The following is a 17,240-nucleotide window of genomic DNA, read 5'->3' as shown; positions in this document are numbered from 1 at the left end:
TTTAAGGAGACTAGAATCTAACTGGAGGGCAAACATAAATACTTGAACAGCTGAAATGACAAGTCCAAAGAGGTCAAAGCAGAAGGACCCTGGCGATGAGTTTTGAAGAACGGAGGGATAATTGTGGCCCACAGCGATCCATGGACATTTCATTATAGAAATGTTAGCTGAGCCTTGTGGACTTGAACAGGTCAAAAGTGCACTCAAAGTAAGTAGAGCTGTTATGAAGGGGGCAAGTTGCCGAAAAGCCAAAGCCCCTTCAAAGCCATGAGTCCATCAATCTGAGAAGAGCACTCACAGGATGTTAGCTTTGGCATCCTTTCCTAGTAGAAGGGAACTAAGTGATTCAGTTAAGTATCCTTAGCAAGCATATCCAGCATTGTATTTGTGAACTTGGAAAGAAACATTTCAAAGGCAGTTCTGTTTTGTGTTATTGCCTTTGACCTTGAGTTACCAACATGCATCCTTTATAATCATTTCCTGACTTGTACCTCTTCCATTGAGCCAGGAACCCATCTCTCTCTCTCTCTTTTTTTGTATATATATTTTTATTGGAGTTCGATTTGCCAACATATAGTATAATACCCAATGCTCATCCCGTCAAGTGCCCCCCTCAGTGCCTGTCACCCAGTCACCCCATCCCCCCTTCCACTACCCCTTGTTTGCTTCCCAGAGTTAGAAGTCTCTCATGGAACCCACCTCTCTCTAATACCCACCTGTGGGGGCCTAGCTTTGACCTTGGGGGGCATTAAGGAAAAAATATCATTTATTTTCTAACTTTGGTCATTCTGATTTTTTTTTAAAGATTTTATCCATTTATTCATGAGAGAGACACAGAGGCAGAGACACAGGTAGAGGGAGAAGCAGGCTTCATGCAGGGAGCCTGATATGGGACTCCAGGATCAGGCCCAGGACAAAGGCAGGCGCTAAACCGCTGAGCCACCCAGGGATCCCCATTCTGATGTTTGAAATCAGTTATTACATCTTCCCTGAACTTTGTTTCTTCTGAACTATTTATCTTCAGTTTCTTCCTGTGTTTCTCAGAATATGGCCCTTGCCATTGGGTACACAAGCTGTTATACAGTTTTGTCCAGTTTTATACCTTGTGATAATGGGGGGAGGGTAGTGATGACCTATATCTTTGATAGCCTTCAGTAAATACAATGACTTCTCTTAGGAGGAACTCTTAGTCTGTTGGAATCCTGTTAGCTGTGAGCTTCTCCAGGGGCACTGAAGCACCTGTATCAGACATACATCTGGATTAGAGAGAGCTTTGGAGAAACAGCTCCTTATTCCTGTACCTATCCTCTAGGTGAACCCCCAGTCTATTTCCTGTAGAAAGGACACAGGTGTGAAGGTAGCGGATATCTCTACTCAGTTTGCAAAGCATGAAGCCTAACTGAACAGTTACTTCCTAGATCATCTTCCCTATTTTATTGGCATTTGCTTACGAAATTATTTAAGTCATTTGTTCACTTGCTGATTCATTGAGCACCATATATAACAGACTTATGCTGCAGATGCAGATTCAGAGTAGTGTCTGTGTCCTCAAGGAGATTACAGGCTAAATGAGATAGGCTCCAAGGTTCATGAGTACAGTTCAGTGGGATAAATGCTAAAATGGGGGTGGTGGGGACACAGAGCAAGAAGTCAGGAAGTGGGCAGTGCAGGGTGGGGGGAGGTTAAGGGAATTTACAATCAGGAGATCATAATGATTAGATTGTGCTATTTGAATGCAAGGGCAGTGCCTTGTTCATCCACTTGATCCTCTGCTCCTAGCATAGTGCCTCACCACTTACAAATGCTCAATAAATATTTATGGAATAAGTTGAATAAGCTGCTTTCTTCCATCAGAATCAGAGCAGCTCTTCTTCGAAGTTGCATTCAACAAGCAAAAGACTGAAGAGAAAGAACCCCGAAAGAATGTCCATAATCATTGGATTTTTACCAAGAGACTGTAGAAAGAGTCCACCAAGTTGAGTTATTCAGTACAAAAAAAATACTTCTCTCCCAATAGCTGCATGTTGCCGTTTGCATCTTTCTCACCCTTGCTGAGAGCCAGCAGGGAGGCCACCTGTTTCCCCAGCTTTTGGTCTTGGGGAAAGGAGAGGCAATATCCTTGTTCTGTAACATTCCTTACACTTCTCTCCCCAGAGTGGCTCTCCTTCTGCATTAACAAAGCCCAAGCCTCACCTCACTGGGTGGTGATGACTATCAAGGTGTCCATCAAAAGACACAGCTTCCATTTACCCAACTCATTTCCTTGCGGTATTTGCAAAGTACACAACCACTGGGCAAATGCCAGTCACCCTACACAGTGGGTCCATCTCACACCCTAAAGCACCCGAGTAATTACTGTAATATGTGCAAAACTTTACAAGTATATTATTCCATTAATTCTCCTATCAATAGTCAGGGCAGGTGTCCTTGTCCCCATTTATAGTGAAGAGTCTGTGAAGAGCTGACTGAGATTTCCCGAGATCAAACTTGCGTTAAGAGTGGAGACTCAAACCCAGGGCTTTTGTGATTATTAGTATTTTTGAAATAAATTTTCTCCTGATTTTGAAAGTTAGATATGTTCCCTGTAGAAAATCAGAATGAAAGAAGCAAAGTAACATCATGACACAGAAACATTTCTATGAACAGTTTGGATTTTCCTCTGGTCTTTTTTATTTTCTACGTCTAGATGTTAGAATCATATGCATATGCACATTGATACTAAAATCCTATTACACCATTTTATGACCTGCCTTTCAAAAATTGAGATATAACACAACATGATACTAGTTTCAGGTACACCACACAATGATTTGATATTCGTATTTATTGTGAAATGATCACCACAATACATCTAGTCAACATCTGTCACCTCAACATAGTTGCACATTTTTTCCCCTTGTGATGAGATCTTTTAAGATCTACTTCTCTTAGCAACTTCCAAATATGCAATGCAAAGTTATTAGCTATAGTCACTGTGCTGTAACTTACATCACCAGGACTTATTTATTTTTATCAGCTTCGCCCATTCCCCCCTGCCCACCCCCCTTGCCTCTGTCAATCTGTTTTCTATAACTGTGAGTTTGGCTTTTTCTTTCTCTCTTTTTTAAGATTTTACATATAAGTGAGATAATATAGTATTTGTCTTTCTGTGTCTGACTTCGTTTAGTATAACCTGCTTTTTATGAATTAAATATCATTCATTTGTTCAGCATGCATTTTTAAAAAATATTATTTATTTATTTATTCATGAGAGACACACAGAGAGAGGCAGAGACATAGGCAGAAGGGGTAGCAGGCTCCCCCCACGGGACTTGACCTAGGATCACACCCTGAGCCAAAGGCAGATAGATGCTCAACCACTGAGCCACCCAGGTGCCCCTGGTCAGCATGCATTTATGGGACATCTCCTGCATGCCAGATATGAGCAAAGTCCTACAGGGAGGTGGGGAGACTGGCATTCCACAAATAATCACAGTAATAAATGCAGAGTCAGAAACTGAGAAGTCACAGGGAGGAAGAGAAGATGCTAGGAAACAAAGAGACCTAATTTACAGGGAGGGGTTAGGGAATGGTTTTCTGGGGAAGCGGCACTTAACATGAGCCTTCTAGAATGAGGAGGTTTTTGCCAGAAAGAGTGGGGTGCAGGCAGCATCTTAGCAGAGTGATATGAATGAAGACCCAGAGCCAACAAGAGCTTTCTAGGCCCATGGGGCTGAAAGAGGGTCCCTGTGGCCAGTAGGACGGGAGCAGAGGGAGGAGCCTGGCGGGAGATGAAGCTGGAGAGGGAGTCAGGCCCAGACCCTAGGGCCATACGTGGATTAAGGGCTTCATCCTAACACCCAATTAAGACAATGAAGGATTTATTTTTTTAAGATTTATTTATTTATTTATTTATTTATTTATTTATTTAGAGTTGGGGGAGGGGGAGAGGGAGAGAGACAATCTCCAGCAGAGAGCCCTCTCAGGGCTCCATCTCATGACTCCAAGATCATGACCTGAGCTGAAATCAAGAGTTGGTTACTTAACCGACTGAGCCCCGCAGGTGCCACAATAGTGAAGGTTTTTTTTTTTTAATTTGTTTTTTAATAGTGAGGGTTTTAAACAGGAGAGTGACACAGTCTGCTTCACCATAAAAAGATCACACACGCTGAATTGAAGAGTGTGGATGGAGGAGGAGGGGGAGGAGGAATTTATTATTGAATAGTCTGTTGCATAATTTTTAATGGCAGCATTTTATTTTTTCAATATGACTTAATTTTAAAAAGTCCTCTATTTGATGTTATTTTTGTTATAATTTGCAAAATAATGAATATCCTTACAGAAAAGTTAATGTGCACAGCCATGACAATTGCTTTAGATGAAATCCCTAGAGGTGGACTTGCTTGCTCAGAGGACATGTGCAGTTCTAAGGCTGTTTTTCCATATTGCTAACTTACCCCCTAGAAAGGCTGTGTAAACTTCAACTCTCCCAGGCAGGGAATACATATACTGATTTCTATATACTCTTGCTAACTTTGGCTATAATTAAAAAAAATTCTGTGTCCTGACAGACTAAAAATGAAATCTCATGTTTTAATTTCATTTCTTTGATTATCAGCATGAGAGAGCATTTTCATAAGTGTATTAGTTATTTATAGTTCTTCTTCAGTCGCTGCTGACTCCCTCTAATTCTATCTCTGAACCAGAGCACCTCTTTAAGATGCCTTGTAGAGAAGATTTCATGAGATTTCCCAGGCAGCCTGACTCCTGCTCCCAGGAGGCCATCTTCAAGATTCACAGGTGCTGACAGACTAAAGTGACCATCCTATGAACAGAAGACCCAGGTATTTATATTTATCATAGAGATTCATACATAAAAGGACAAAATACACAAATTAAAAAGGTCCTGGATATAGAATTGCTCTTCCTGCTGCTATGTAAGATAACTGTGTGCTTTAAACATTCAGCTGTTTAGAGCAGTGCTATTCGGTGGAAATATGACATGAATCATGTGTACAATTTAAAATTATCTAGTGTCACAATAAAAAATTAAGAAGAAACTGGTGGAATGAATTTTAATAGCATTTTATTTAACTGAATATAATCAAAATATTATCATAACAACTTGCAATCAATATAAAAATATGAATGTGGTATTTTTAAAAAAAGATTTTGTTCATTTATTCAACAGAGAGAGAGCATAGGCAGGGGGAACGGCAGGCAGAGGGAGAGGGAGAAGAAGGCTCCCTACAGAGCAGGGAGCCTGATGCAGGACTTGATCCTAACACTCTGGGATCATGACCTGAGCTTAGGGCAGATGCTTAACCGACTGTGCCACCCAGGTAAACCTGAATGTGGTATTTTTATATTCTTTTTTTCATATTGTCTTCAAAATTCAGTATACATTCTATATTTATTGCATATTTCAGATTGGATTAGCTACATTTCAGGTTCTCAATAGTCATACATGGCTGGTAGCTTCATACTGGACAGCATGGGTTTGGATGGTGCCTGAGGGCCTGACCCTAATCAGGTGCCCCTTAGAGATACCACAGGTACAATTTCAGACCATGCAAAAGAGTGAATACTGTAACAAAGCAAGTCCAATGAATTTTCTGGTTTCCCAGTGCATATGTTTACCCTATACTGTAGCCTATTAAATCTAAAAACATGTATATATCTTAATTAAAAAATTAAAGTTAAAAGGTGTAGTCACTGGTCACAGAGCCCCATTACAAATACAATCATAATAAAAAAGCCTAAAATATTGTGAGAATTACCCACATGTGGCACAGATACATGAAGTGAGCAAATGCTGTTGGAAAATTGTGCCAATAGACTTGCTCCAGACAGGGTTGCTATACAGCTTCAGTTTGTAAACAGTTGGATATCTGTGAGGTGCAATACAACAAGATGCCTGTGTTCACAGCTTTATAGGATTATCTCAGTTGGAGAGGAGTTCAGTGTTGGTGAGCTAGCACTCACTAAAGGCACTGCAGGGAGAAGTGACTTTATCAAGGCCACGTGGCTGAGGGGTGGTCTTTGAGAAGTGGACTCAGGTGTCTGCCCTTCTATTACCAGCACCTTCCATTTTGGGAATATCGTGAGGTAATGCAGTGCAGACTACATAGTAAACTCACTAGATGGGGAAGGCAGTGTCATGATTATGGTCATTCAACCATACACAATAGTGGCTGTATTTATTAAAACAACAACCACAATAAAGCACACGTTTTGACCCTAGAAAGCAGAAGAAGAATAAACAGAGATTTTCTTGGGAAGAACTTACTGTTGTGTCCATCTGAGCCTTGGAACATTGGCCTTTAAGGGATGTTTCTGATCCTCAAGGCAAATGGATTCTGGTTCACCTTTAGGGACCTCATCTTTGTAGTCAACTGTCTGATGGATGCACTGAGTGATGTGGCCAGCAGGTGGTGCCAGAGACAGCTGGTAACCGCAGAAAGTGCTAACCATCCTAGTCAAAATCTGGATATTTCAGCAATAAATCCAGGGGCTTATACATTAACAACTAACTTGGCAATTTTTAAAGACATGATACAAGCCATGCAACACATGCGTGCTAGATTCAGCGTAGGGGCTGCTTGCTAACATCCTCCGTCCCGACAAACCGTGCAAGACTTGATTTTTCTTAAGCAGACCCATAGAGGTTCTCCCCTCACATCTCAGAGATGAACACACTCACTTAGTAGAAGTATGGAAGCCTGTGCTAGGCCCTGTGGCTGCAGATCAACAGCTGAGGCTCAGATGCCGATCTGATGGGAAAGAGGAAGTGGAAATCTAGTCCATTCTTGAAATATGGAACGTGGGTAACTGGAAAGTTGTTCATATTCTCTAAAAGAGCAGAAGAATACTTCTCACTTTAATAAATATTGATCAGAAGCCAATTCCAGACCTGGTCAGCAAAACCAGAAAACCCTCAAGGAGGTAATTTTGAATGCTTCATATAAAAAATAGAAAATATTGCATTAGTAAATTTTATATTGAGGACCTGTTAATACACCTTGAGTGGAAAATACTAAGAGAATTAAAAGAAGCATGGCAGAGAAATGATTTGTAGAAGGAGAGATACAAAACAGGGCTAAGACTAATAACATTGGCCCTGAGACTAACCCAGGGGTTGGGGATAAGGAGGATTTCAATAAGTGCTCAGGGATGCGGGTGGGAGATTCTCAAGTGGAGTGACAGGGACAAGGACAGGGACAAGGCCAATGCAAGACAGATTAACAGGAAAATACCACACAAATGTACTTAATACGAGTTTTATGTGTCAAGGGAGTCCTCATAAGGAGGGAAGACCCAATGAAATGGTGAAACCTAAATAGTTTTGTGCTGCCTTGAACAAAGAGAAGCAACTTGGAAAAAGTAAACTATGTGGGGAGGCTAAAGGAAGATATGAACTATTTTAACAAGGTCTGTTGATTTTTCTTTTCTATGATTCACCATTGAAAAAATGTTTCTTTTTTTCTGGTACAGGGAGGGTATCTTTCATATGGGAGTTTTTATCTCTCGTTTTCAGGAAGAAAAGGAAAGATCGGAATTTCCTTCTTGCTTTTTGAAGAATCTTTAGCTTAAAATAATCCTTATGCCAAAGTGGTATATTTTGGGGTGCCACTCCTCAAGCTTATCACACTAAGATTTCCATGTTCCCCGTGGACATAGGTTGAAGAAAATAAGAATGTATATATATTTTAAAAATCCCAAACCCAAAAAACTACTTGTCCCAGCCAGAACCTGAGAAAGATCAAGACTGTACAAACACCCGTGGAACTTGCGCCAAATGAAGAACTCCCTGGGTGTGGGGAGAAACTGTAGCACCAGGGGAGGAGAGTCAAGTGTCAGAAGTGCAGGGGAAAGTTCTTCTCTTGAAATAAACTTTCCAATGGGCAGAAGCACAATTTTGAAAATACTTCATCCTGAATGAGATAAATAGAGGATATAATTTCTTAAAATGTCTGGGATGAAAGAAAGTAAAACAAAATGAAAGTCACAACTGGGATTGTTGATTAGAAGCAGGGAAAAATGGAGTCTATACTGTAGAAATGTCATCAGGAACAGGAGATACATTTTATTTTATTTCATTTTAAGATTTTATTTATTTGAGAGAGAGAGAGGGAGAGAGCAAGAGAGTAAGAGAGTAAGAGAGAGAGCATGCACAAGAGCAGGAAGGAGGGGCAGAAGGAGAAGCTGATTCCCCACTGAGCAGGGAGTCCAATGTGGGGCTTGATCCCAGGACCCTGAGTTCATGACCTGAGCCAAAGGAAGATAATTAACCGATTGAACTACCCAGGTGCCACCAGGAGATACATTTTAGAAAGAATGCAGGGAAAGGTGATTTAGATGAAAGGCAGGGAGAGATACAGAAACCAGAGGTGACAAGTGTAACCTACAAATGATAAGAATATTGGAAGAAAAATATAGAGCAAAGAGATTATCTGTAATGATTAAATGAACAATCAAGGAAAATCTTCCAAAACAAAACAACAAAAACCCACTTGGATAGAAATTGTTTCCCAGATTTTCCCACCAAACCTTAAATAGACTCTATGTCAAGACAAATCCTGGTAAGGATTTCAAGTTTTGGGGACAATCTTCCAAACAGAAAATTAGAGGAAAAAAAGAAAAGAGGTAATTTTAAAAGGACAAAAATCAAATTAGTTTCAGCCTTTTCACATTAAATAACTAACATCAGAAGGACACAGAGTATCCAAGTGATCTCAGCTGTGTTCCAAGAATTTTATATCCAGAGAAGATGGTATTCTCTGAACAAGAGATCCAAAGGAAATGCAAAAGTCCAAGAAAATATACTTCCCAAATAACTCCATTTATGCAAAGTAACTCTAAATGTTTCTTTCCACAAGTAGTTACATTGGAAACAAATTAACAAATGAAAAAAAATTGGAAGTCAAAACCATGGCAGCAGCATAACAACTAGCTAAAGAGCTAAGTGAACAAAAATACTAACAAGGAGAAAAGAAAATGGCCAACCCCATGATTGCCACCTACATACAGGAAGTTATTTGAGCCACATAAAAGCCTCATAGCACTGAGGGCAGATTTGTGTACTCACAACAGTTTTTTTTTTTTTCTGTATATTTTTTTACTGTAGTTCGATTTGCCAACATATAGCATAACAGCCAGTGATCATCCCGTCAAGTGCCCCCCTCAGTGTCTGTCACCCAGTCACCCCATCCTCCCGCCCACCTCCCTTTTCACTACCTCTTGTTTGTTTCCCAGAGTTAGGAGTCTCTCATGTTTTGTCACCCTCTCTGATATTTCCCATTCATTTTCTCTCCTTACCCCTGTAATCACAACAGTTTGTTAATAAGCAGCTTTTAATACTGTTGAAATGTCCAGCCAGCCTAACAACAGCCCTGGGAACATGGCCTATATATGTGGCTTTTCATCCAAAATTCCAAACAAAGTATCCAAACGAAGTTCACAGCAACAAAAAACACTAAAGGGACTCATTCTAGGACTTTCTTCTCGTGGTGACTATTTCAGAAATGACTCTTCTATAATAACAATTGCTCATCACTGACCTACTAATCCAGTTTAGATAAAGATGGTTCCTATCTCTTTGGTTTATTAAATCAGAAGACTCAAGAACAGGCAGTGTAGCCTATTTATTTAAGAATCTTTTTGCCACCACTGAGATTGATAATTGCATGGAACAAGAATGTGCATGGTGTTCAGCTCTTGCTAAGGTAAATGTTTCCATTGGGCACTGAACTGTAAACTCCCACATCGGGACTTCAGCAGGAACCAGGCTGTGCTAAATATTTCCAGAATGGATGTCACCCAACTCAGTGCGTTTTTTGTTTTCTTTTTGACTCATGATTAATAATATGCCTGCTCAGCAATGCTTCCATCTGGTCTGTTCTTCCATAGTGTTTATGAGACTTCTATGATTCTTAACATCAGCCAGTGGGGTTCCTTTTCTTTTTTTCCATTTTTTTCTTTCTTCTTTGTTGTTGTTGTTGTTGTTCTTTTTTTTTTTTAAAGCAGAACACAAATGTATCTATTTCAAACAGTACTTTAAATTGATTTTCTTTTTGTTATTTGCAAGATGGAAGCATCCCAAAGTTAGATTTGGAGACTATCTCAGGAGTTAATCAACTTTAATTCTCCCTGGGGCAGAAATCTCTAGAATATCTGGACACTGATGATTTAGCTCATTTGCAGTGTTCATCTACAGTGTCAGGGAACTCAGTATTTCAGATTGAGACAGCTCACTTATGAGAACATTCGACCACTTCTTGAAGGTTAGAGACTGTGGCTTCCTCAGTGTGGTCTTCTGACTCTGAAAGGGCAGCTTTGTCCCCCCAAGTAATGGAGGTCCCTATTCCCTTGATAATGAGGAATGCTTTTTTATTCCAGTTGTATTCAGTCAACTTTGATAGGTTGCACTTTGAATGCACATGATGAGCCAAAATATAATTTTTGTGTGTGATGCTTTCTACTTGGCTGATGACTATACTGCAGGCAGATCTGAGCTTATAAACGGAAAAATACATGGTGAGATCCAAAGGACCCATGGATTGATCCATAGTTCTTCTCTCCAGAAACTTCTGTTCTACTCATGAGTATAGTACTGTCATTGAGAATTTGGTTCCGGAGTCAGGCTGCCTGGCCTAAATGGTCCCTGCCCCTGAATAGTTCTGTGACTTTGGCAAGCACCTACCTCATTGAATTGATAAGCAGATTAGGTGAGATAATGTATGTAAAATGTTTAGCATAAGTCCTGGTACATATGCAAAACAAAGAGAGTGTTAGCTGTTTTTAGTACTACTGTTACTACTACTATATGTCAATGCCTGAAATTTTACCACTAGGCTGTACTTTATGTACAGAGGTTCTGATTCAATACGTTCTGACTAGGGTTGGAATCTGCCTTTTTAGCAAGCTCTCAGGGTGATGCTGATACAGGTGGTTCTCAGACCACATTTTGAGGAATGCTGCATTGGAGAGATCCATTGCCTTTAGGATATGAAGGTTTTAGGGCCTTAGGAAGCCGCCCGCTAAAGCATGAGCATCTTTGTAGGGGCCTATCACTCTTAACAGTTTGTTGACAAGTATTCATTCAGCAAATGGTTCCAGAGAACTTTCTGCTCATAGTGCACTGTTTTCTAGCTGGTGAAATAGAATTGAGACTATAATTGCTACGCTTAGAGAGCTCAGAGCCCAGTGGAAGAGGACACAAAGTCAACATGGGTGCTACTGGTGGTGTCTAAGAGGATTTTAGGTGGTATGTGAATAACCATGTAAAAATTCTAATTGTTGTGTGTTACCTTCCCTTTTTATGTGGGATATTGGTGTTCACTTTACACAGTTTATTTGCAAGGTAAAACAATTTCACTTAAACAAGTAAGTTGATCTAAACAAACCTATTAGATAGATAGATAGCAGTGATAGAGTGGAATTTGAAAGTGGTACATGGATGTCTAAAGTCTAGGAAAATGCAGTATTTTGGTGGGATGGTAATGCTATACTCAGAATGGTTCATTAAATAGAGGGGAGGCTAGTGAACTCAGCCTGGGAGGGCAGGCAGCGTTTCACAGGTGAGGCCGTCCTCTTCCTTCCTCTTCTCTTCCTGTTCCTAATGTAGTAATTACCACAGAAAGAATATTCTGTGGTATGTGTTCTCACCTACCTTTACATGCTTTATCTCATTTAGTTCTTGTAACAACCCTGTGAGGTGGGTGAGTGCTATCTCTCTATGAGGAGATCAGAGTCACAAAGCTCACAAGGAGGACGGTTTGAACCCAGTAGTGCACTCTGACCTCTAGCTCCAAACCAGTGTTCCATCATCTTGACCCAGTGGAGGTTAGAACAAGTGGCTATGAAGAGGTCCTGGAGAAGATGTCTGTGGTGTGTGTGCGTGGGTGGGAAGGAGGCTTGGCAGGATGGCTTCATAATTTGTGTGGCCCAGTGAGAAATGAAAATGATTGGCCCCTTGTTAAAAATTAATTCAGAATTTAAAGACAGTGACAGCAGAACATTAAAGCCTGCATGGGGGCTCTTCCGAGCCCAGAGCACGGAAGCATGTGCACATGCTGTACACCTACCCATGACACCAGCCCTTGGACTTGGGGTCATTATGGAAAGGGGATGAGAAGGGCCAAAGGAAGGATCCCAAGGCCCTGCACCTCTTTTTTTCTTTTCCAATAACTGACCTGAGGAACTGTTGTTATAGAGCAATTTCCTCCTGTTTTTTTGTGCCTTTTGGGAAGGAGAAAACCTTCACAAACATGAAACTAGATAAGGAAGGTTCCATTGCCCTATGAGGACTTCAGAGACCTTAACACAGCTCCAAATGTCAATATTTCTTCAATGGGTTCTGCAAATAAGAGTTTTGTGGATAATTACATTTTTAATAAATTACAGTTTGCAGCTTGATAGTCAAATAGATTTCCTGTTCTGGAAGTTGGCCTTTTCCAGCCCCATTACCATGCCCTAGTCACTCCACTCCCTTCTTGTAAATCCTTCATAATTAGGATGAGAGTTGTTCATTGACTCAAACCTTCTTGTAGTCTCAGTTCCTGCTAATTCATTGTGTGAAAGAGCTAAATGTTATGAAAATTGCCATTTATTGCCTCATATCCATAATGTGCCTGTTTAACGAAATGAAGTAGGAATGAATTATTTTTGGACTTCGTTGGTGGCTGCAGACCACGATGACGAATAATCACACATGTGGAAGGTTTAAATGGAATTTTCATAGAAAATGTTCATCTAAGTTGTTTTATTAAGCAACCTTGATATGTGACAGTCTAGATTTATAAATTCCAGGATTCATTATTTATTTTCCAAGATAATTTTTAGCATTGCAAAAGCATTTGGTATAGTTTCCTTTTAAAGATAGCTACTTTAGGTATATTTGAGGTGGACTTTCATTTAAGGAGTAATCAATTTGCACACAGTTGTTCAGAATGCCATTTGTGTGAGGAGCCTACCTGCAGTCCCCTGGAAGAGAAGTAAAATGCTTATGAATTCTGTGTTGTTTTGTGTTTAGAACTGGTATTGGGCCTTGGCTTTTAACTCCATTTCATTAGTTCTGCATTTATGGGTCCTATTGGAAGCAGCTTCTAATCTGAAGAAATATGCAACATTGTTGAATTAATGTGTAATTCACATTTTCCCCCCACCAAACATACCATCTGTGGAACAATAAGGAGGTTCTCTGGTAAGTCCTTCTAGCTGAATGGTGATTGTCAGAAGTGGATAAACATTCACAGACATTAAAAGAGCAATACTACTTTTAGAAAGGATCTGCACTGGTTCCTTAGCACTCCCTTCAGGAAAAAAAAATGCATACTCCTATATAGAGGATAATTATCAGGTTCATTGGATGCTCACTCCCTGCCTAACAAGGTGTCTGGCCCATACTAGGTTGGCAATAATGGATGAATGCATGACTGAGTCAAGAAAATACTTCTATGTGAACATTCCAGAGAGTGAGATGGTAACCATTCAATTATTTGGAACTGTCCAATTATTTTAAAGGAACTTCTAAGCAACTAGTTTTCTGTTATATATACAAAGATGTGATCATAAATGGGCTCAAAGAATATCAGAAAAAGCTGGTCATGAGCTTAAAACTCATCTATTGCACTTTGAGATAGCAGTTAAGTCATGATGATGAGGAGGAGGATTATTATGGTGTAGATGGCATTCTTTGAACACCTACTATTTCAGACCTCCTCTACACATATTACCTCATTTAATCTTTACAATAACTTTTCAAGAGAGGTATTGTTATCCTAGTTTCAGGTGGGGAAAGTAGGGCTCAGAGAGGTGAAATAATGTCACCAGGGTCATTGTAGTAGCTGGTTTGAACTCAGGTCTTTTTTGTCTTCAAAGCCCACATTCTCTTCCACCACCATTTTCTCTCTACACAAAGTCCTAGGGCTTGTCATTGCCCTAGGCAGGATCAGAATACAAGCCTCTTGACTCTTCTGTCAGTGTTCTTGGCTCTGTGGCAGGCTGCTACCAGAACTCAGACACAAGGATGAAGAAAATGCTAATCAAAGTGTTTCAAAAGGCATATTTTAACTCTAACCAAGGGTTATAAAATGGGGGCCAAAGGCTATCCTCGGTAAGTCTATTGCAAATGGGTCAAATGGATTTGGGTTACTCATGGGATATTTGGAGTAATCAGGGTGAGATGTGCCAATGTAGCAGAAAAATCACACAATTTGTAGACGTGAACTTGGTTTTAGGTCATGATTTGATCTTATTAGTCGTGTGATCTTGAGCACTTAACCCTCTTTGAACTTGCCTCCTCATTTACAAAATAGAAGGAATATAAACACCTGCCAGGATGGCTGAGCTACTAAGTGAGATCAGGTCTAGGACAGTTTTCTAGACTAAAAGATAGTTACTATATCTTCATTCTCAACTACTTGCATTCCTCTTTTCCGTATTTTGTAGTTTTTGGATTTTGTTTTATAGACATTGTTCTCTAGATATTTCATAAACATTTTAATTTCAGTTTTTCTTATGTGCTTTCTTTGATTGCTTTGATGTTAAATAGTGATTTCCTCTTTTTGTGTGGGGACAAATGTAATTTGTTATAAAGTTCATTAAAGTTGGAAAATTGTGTTCAGCACCTGGATCAGAAAAACTATTTGCACAGAAGAAGTTCAAGGGAATAATCTTAATAAGACTAAATGCAACAATGTCTCTGCAATGGCCAGGTCACTCGGAGCCAGGAGAAAGTCCAGCTGGATTAATGAATGGATGCTGAAGGCCCAGAGCAGAGGAGATAACTGTACCTGGAGCTAATCAACCAACACAGTGAGTTGTTTATGCAATTTGAAGAATCTCCCTTTGAATGGAGTGTTGTTTCACATTCTTGCCAACACTCAGGGTCATCAGTCTTTTTAATTATACCTGCTTTACTGAGTGTGAAATGGTATATCTCTGTGCTTTTAATTGCATTTCCCTGAAAATTAAATATACACCCACCCCATGATCTCAGTTATTTCATTCCTGGGTATTTACCCAAGAGAAATAGAAATATATGCTCAAACAAAAACTTGTTTTAGAATTTTGAAGGAACTGTATTCAAAAGAGCCCCCAACTGAGAATAATCAAATGTCCATTAATAGGAGAATGGATACAAAAATTATGGTATATTTCCACAACGAAATACTACTCAACAATAAAAATGGAATGTATTACTGTAGTTTGCAACACAATGAATTCCCAAAATATTGTGCTGAGTTAAAGAAGTCAGATGCAAAAGAGTACTTACTATGTGATTAGAGTTAATATTAATCTATGGTGATAGGAGTCAGTTCAGAAGTTCTCTTGGGTGGGAGTGGGCAGGGGAGTTCCTAGAGAAGTTTCTGAGGTGATGGAGATAGTCTATATTTTAATAGAGGCATGGGTTACATAGGTGCTTTTTTGGTCAAAACTTTAAATATAATATTTAAAGTCTGTGTTCTTCATTATATGTAAGTTGTACCTAATAGGGTTGATTTGTAACATAAAAAAACCAAGGAGGTATTGAAATGAAGCCCATTTGGATGTTGAGGAATCTTGGAGTCATTGTGTAGGAAGAATTAAGGACTGAGCCAGAAGAGGAGAGAGAAGAGAGGCAGCAGGAGAGCTGACACTAGAGACTGCAAGAACTGTCTGTGATGGAGGGACTAGATGCCCATTTGTGTCATTCCAGTGGGGAGAAAAAGGGAGTGTGAGGGAAACAGATGGTTTGAGCTCCACGGAAAGAAGAGCTTTTTAAAAAAAGAATCAGAGTTGTCTTGTGATGGAATAGGATGTCTCAGGAGATTGTGAAATCCTTGTCACTCTGCAGAGGCTGCATTGCTTCTTGTCAAGCATGTTGTCCAGTGGGTCCTGTAGTCATTGAAAGATTTAACTAGAAGACCTGAAGACTTCATCCCTGTGCAAAGATTCTGAAGTTATATCTGGTGTTGGGTAATGAGGAGAGCATGAACTTTAAAGTCAGGCTGCCCACATCTGGATCTAGAGATCATGAATGAAATTATCTTATGCAAGTTGATTTCTTTAAATCTCAGTTTGTGTGTGTCTGTGTTTATCTTTCTTCCTTCCAATTTGTAACCCATCTCCAGTGCTGTACGACTTCAAAGAAATTGTAACTGAGACTGAAATTGGATTGATGTAAAGAGCATAGCAAAGTGCCTTGCATATATCCTAAGCACACTATAAGTGCTCAATAAATTTTAGCCATTATTATTATTATTATTATTATTGCTATTATTATGATTCTAAGAATTTTAGGTATTAGCACATGCCAGAGGTAGATTTTGGGGCAGAATCTAAGAGCTCATACAGAATCTCTTATATTAGACCCTGAAAGTGGCTATGTATTACCTCCAACAGTAAGCATGGTTAACATTCCATAGGTTATCAGAAAGGGAGACAGAACGTAAAGACTGCTAACTCTGGGAAACGAACTAGGGGTGGTAGAAGGGGAGGAGGGCGGGGGGTGGGAGTGAACAGGTGACAGCACTGGGGGTTATTCTGTATGTTAGTAAATTGAACACCAATAAAAAATAAATAAAAAAAAACATTCCATAGGTTAATTTAAAAATGAAAAATAAGCGTTTGTGGAATGTCAAACTTTGTGGATTAAAAAAACGGACAATGCATATGTATGCTTAACATGAAGAGATTCTTTTTTTTTAAAGGTTATTTATTTATTTATTTGAGAGAGAGGGAGAGAGGAGAGAGCAGGAATGGGGTGAGGGGCAGAGGGAGAAGTAAACTCCCCGCTGAGCAGGGAGCCCCATGTGGAGCTCAATCTTGGGACTCCAGGATCATGACCTGAGCTTAACGCAGATACTTAACTGACTTAGCCACCCAGGTACCCCTGAAGAGACTCTTTTTTACTTTGTTATGTTCTTACTCACTTAATATTTTATTTTAGAACTTGAGAGGTTCTCTTTCATTTGAATGGCACATTGTATCCCATGGTATATATATCATATTCCACTTAACCAATCTGGTACTGAAGGACACTTGGGTTTTCCCCACCTTTTGCTAATAAAAACAAGGCTTCAATAAATAATTTGGTTCATAGGTTATTTGATACATGTACGAATATATCTGTAGGATAAATTTCTGGAAGAGGGGTTGTTGGATGAAATGGCACATGCATTTAAAAAATTTTTGATAGCTCTTGACAGTTTTCCTTATGAAGGTTATACCAATTTACCTTTCATCAGCAATGTATTAGAGTGTCTGTTGACTTAAAT

At 39.6% G+C, this 17,240-nt stretch overlaps 1 long non-coding RNA gene across 1 annotated transcript in view; it reads left to right on the top strand.

Moving 5' to 3' along the window:
- The first annotated feature begins 4,685 nt into the window (after positions 1-4,685).
- Positions 4,686-17,240, top strand: part of LOC119871642 — a 37,237-nt gene continuing 24,682 nt past the window's right edge. The window contains exons 1-2 of the long non-coding RNA XR_005357630.1: positions 4,686-4,823; positions 14,697-14,796. This is a non-coding gene — a long non-coding RNA (uncharacterized LOC119871642). The remainder of the gene's footprint in view (positions 4,824-14,696; positions 14,797-17,240) is intronic.

This window comes from Canis lupus, chromosome 4 (genome assembly GCF_011100685.1).
Source record: "Canis lupus familiaris isolate Mischka breed German Shepherd chromosome 4, alternate assembly UU_Cfam_GSD_1.0, whole genome shotgun sequence".
Lineage (NCBI taxonomy): Eukaryota > Metazoa > Chordata > Mammalia > Carnivora > Canidae > Canis > Canis lupus.
The sequence above is the reverse complement of the archived record's forward strand: the minus strand, read 5'-3'. Positions and strand labels throughout refer to the sequence as shown.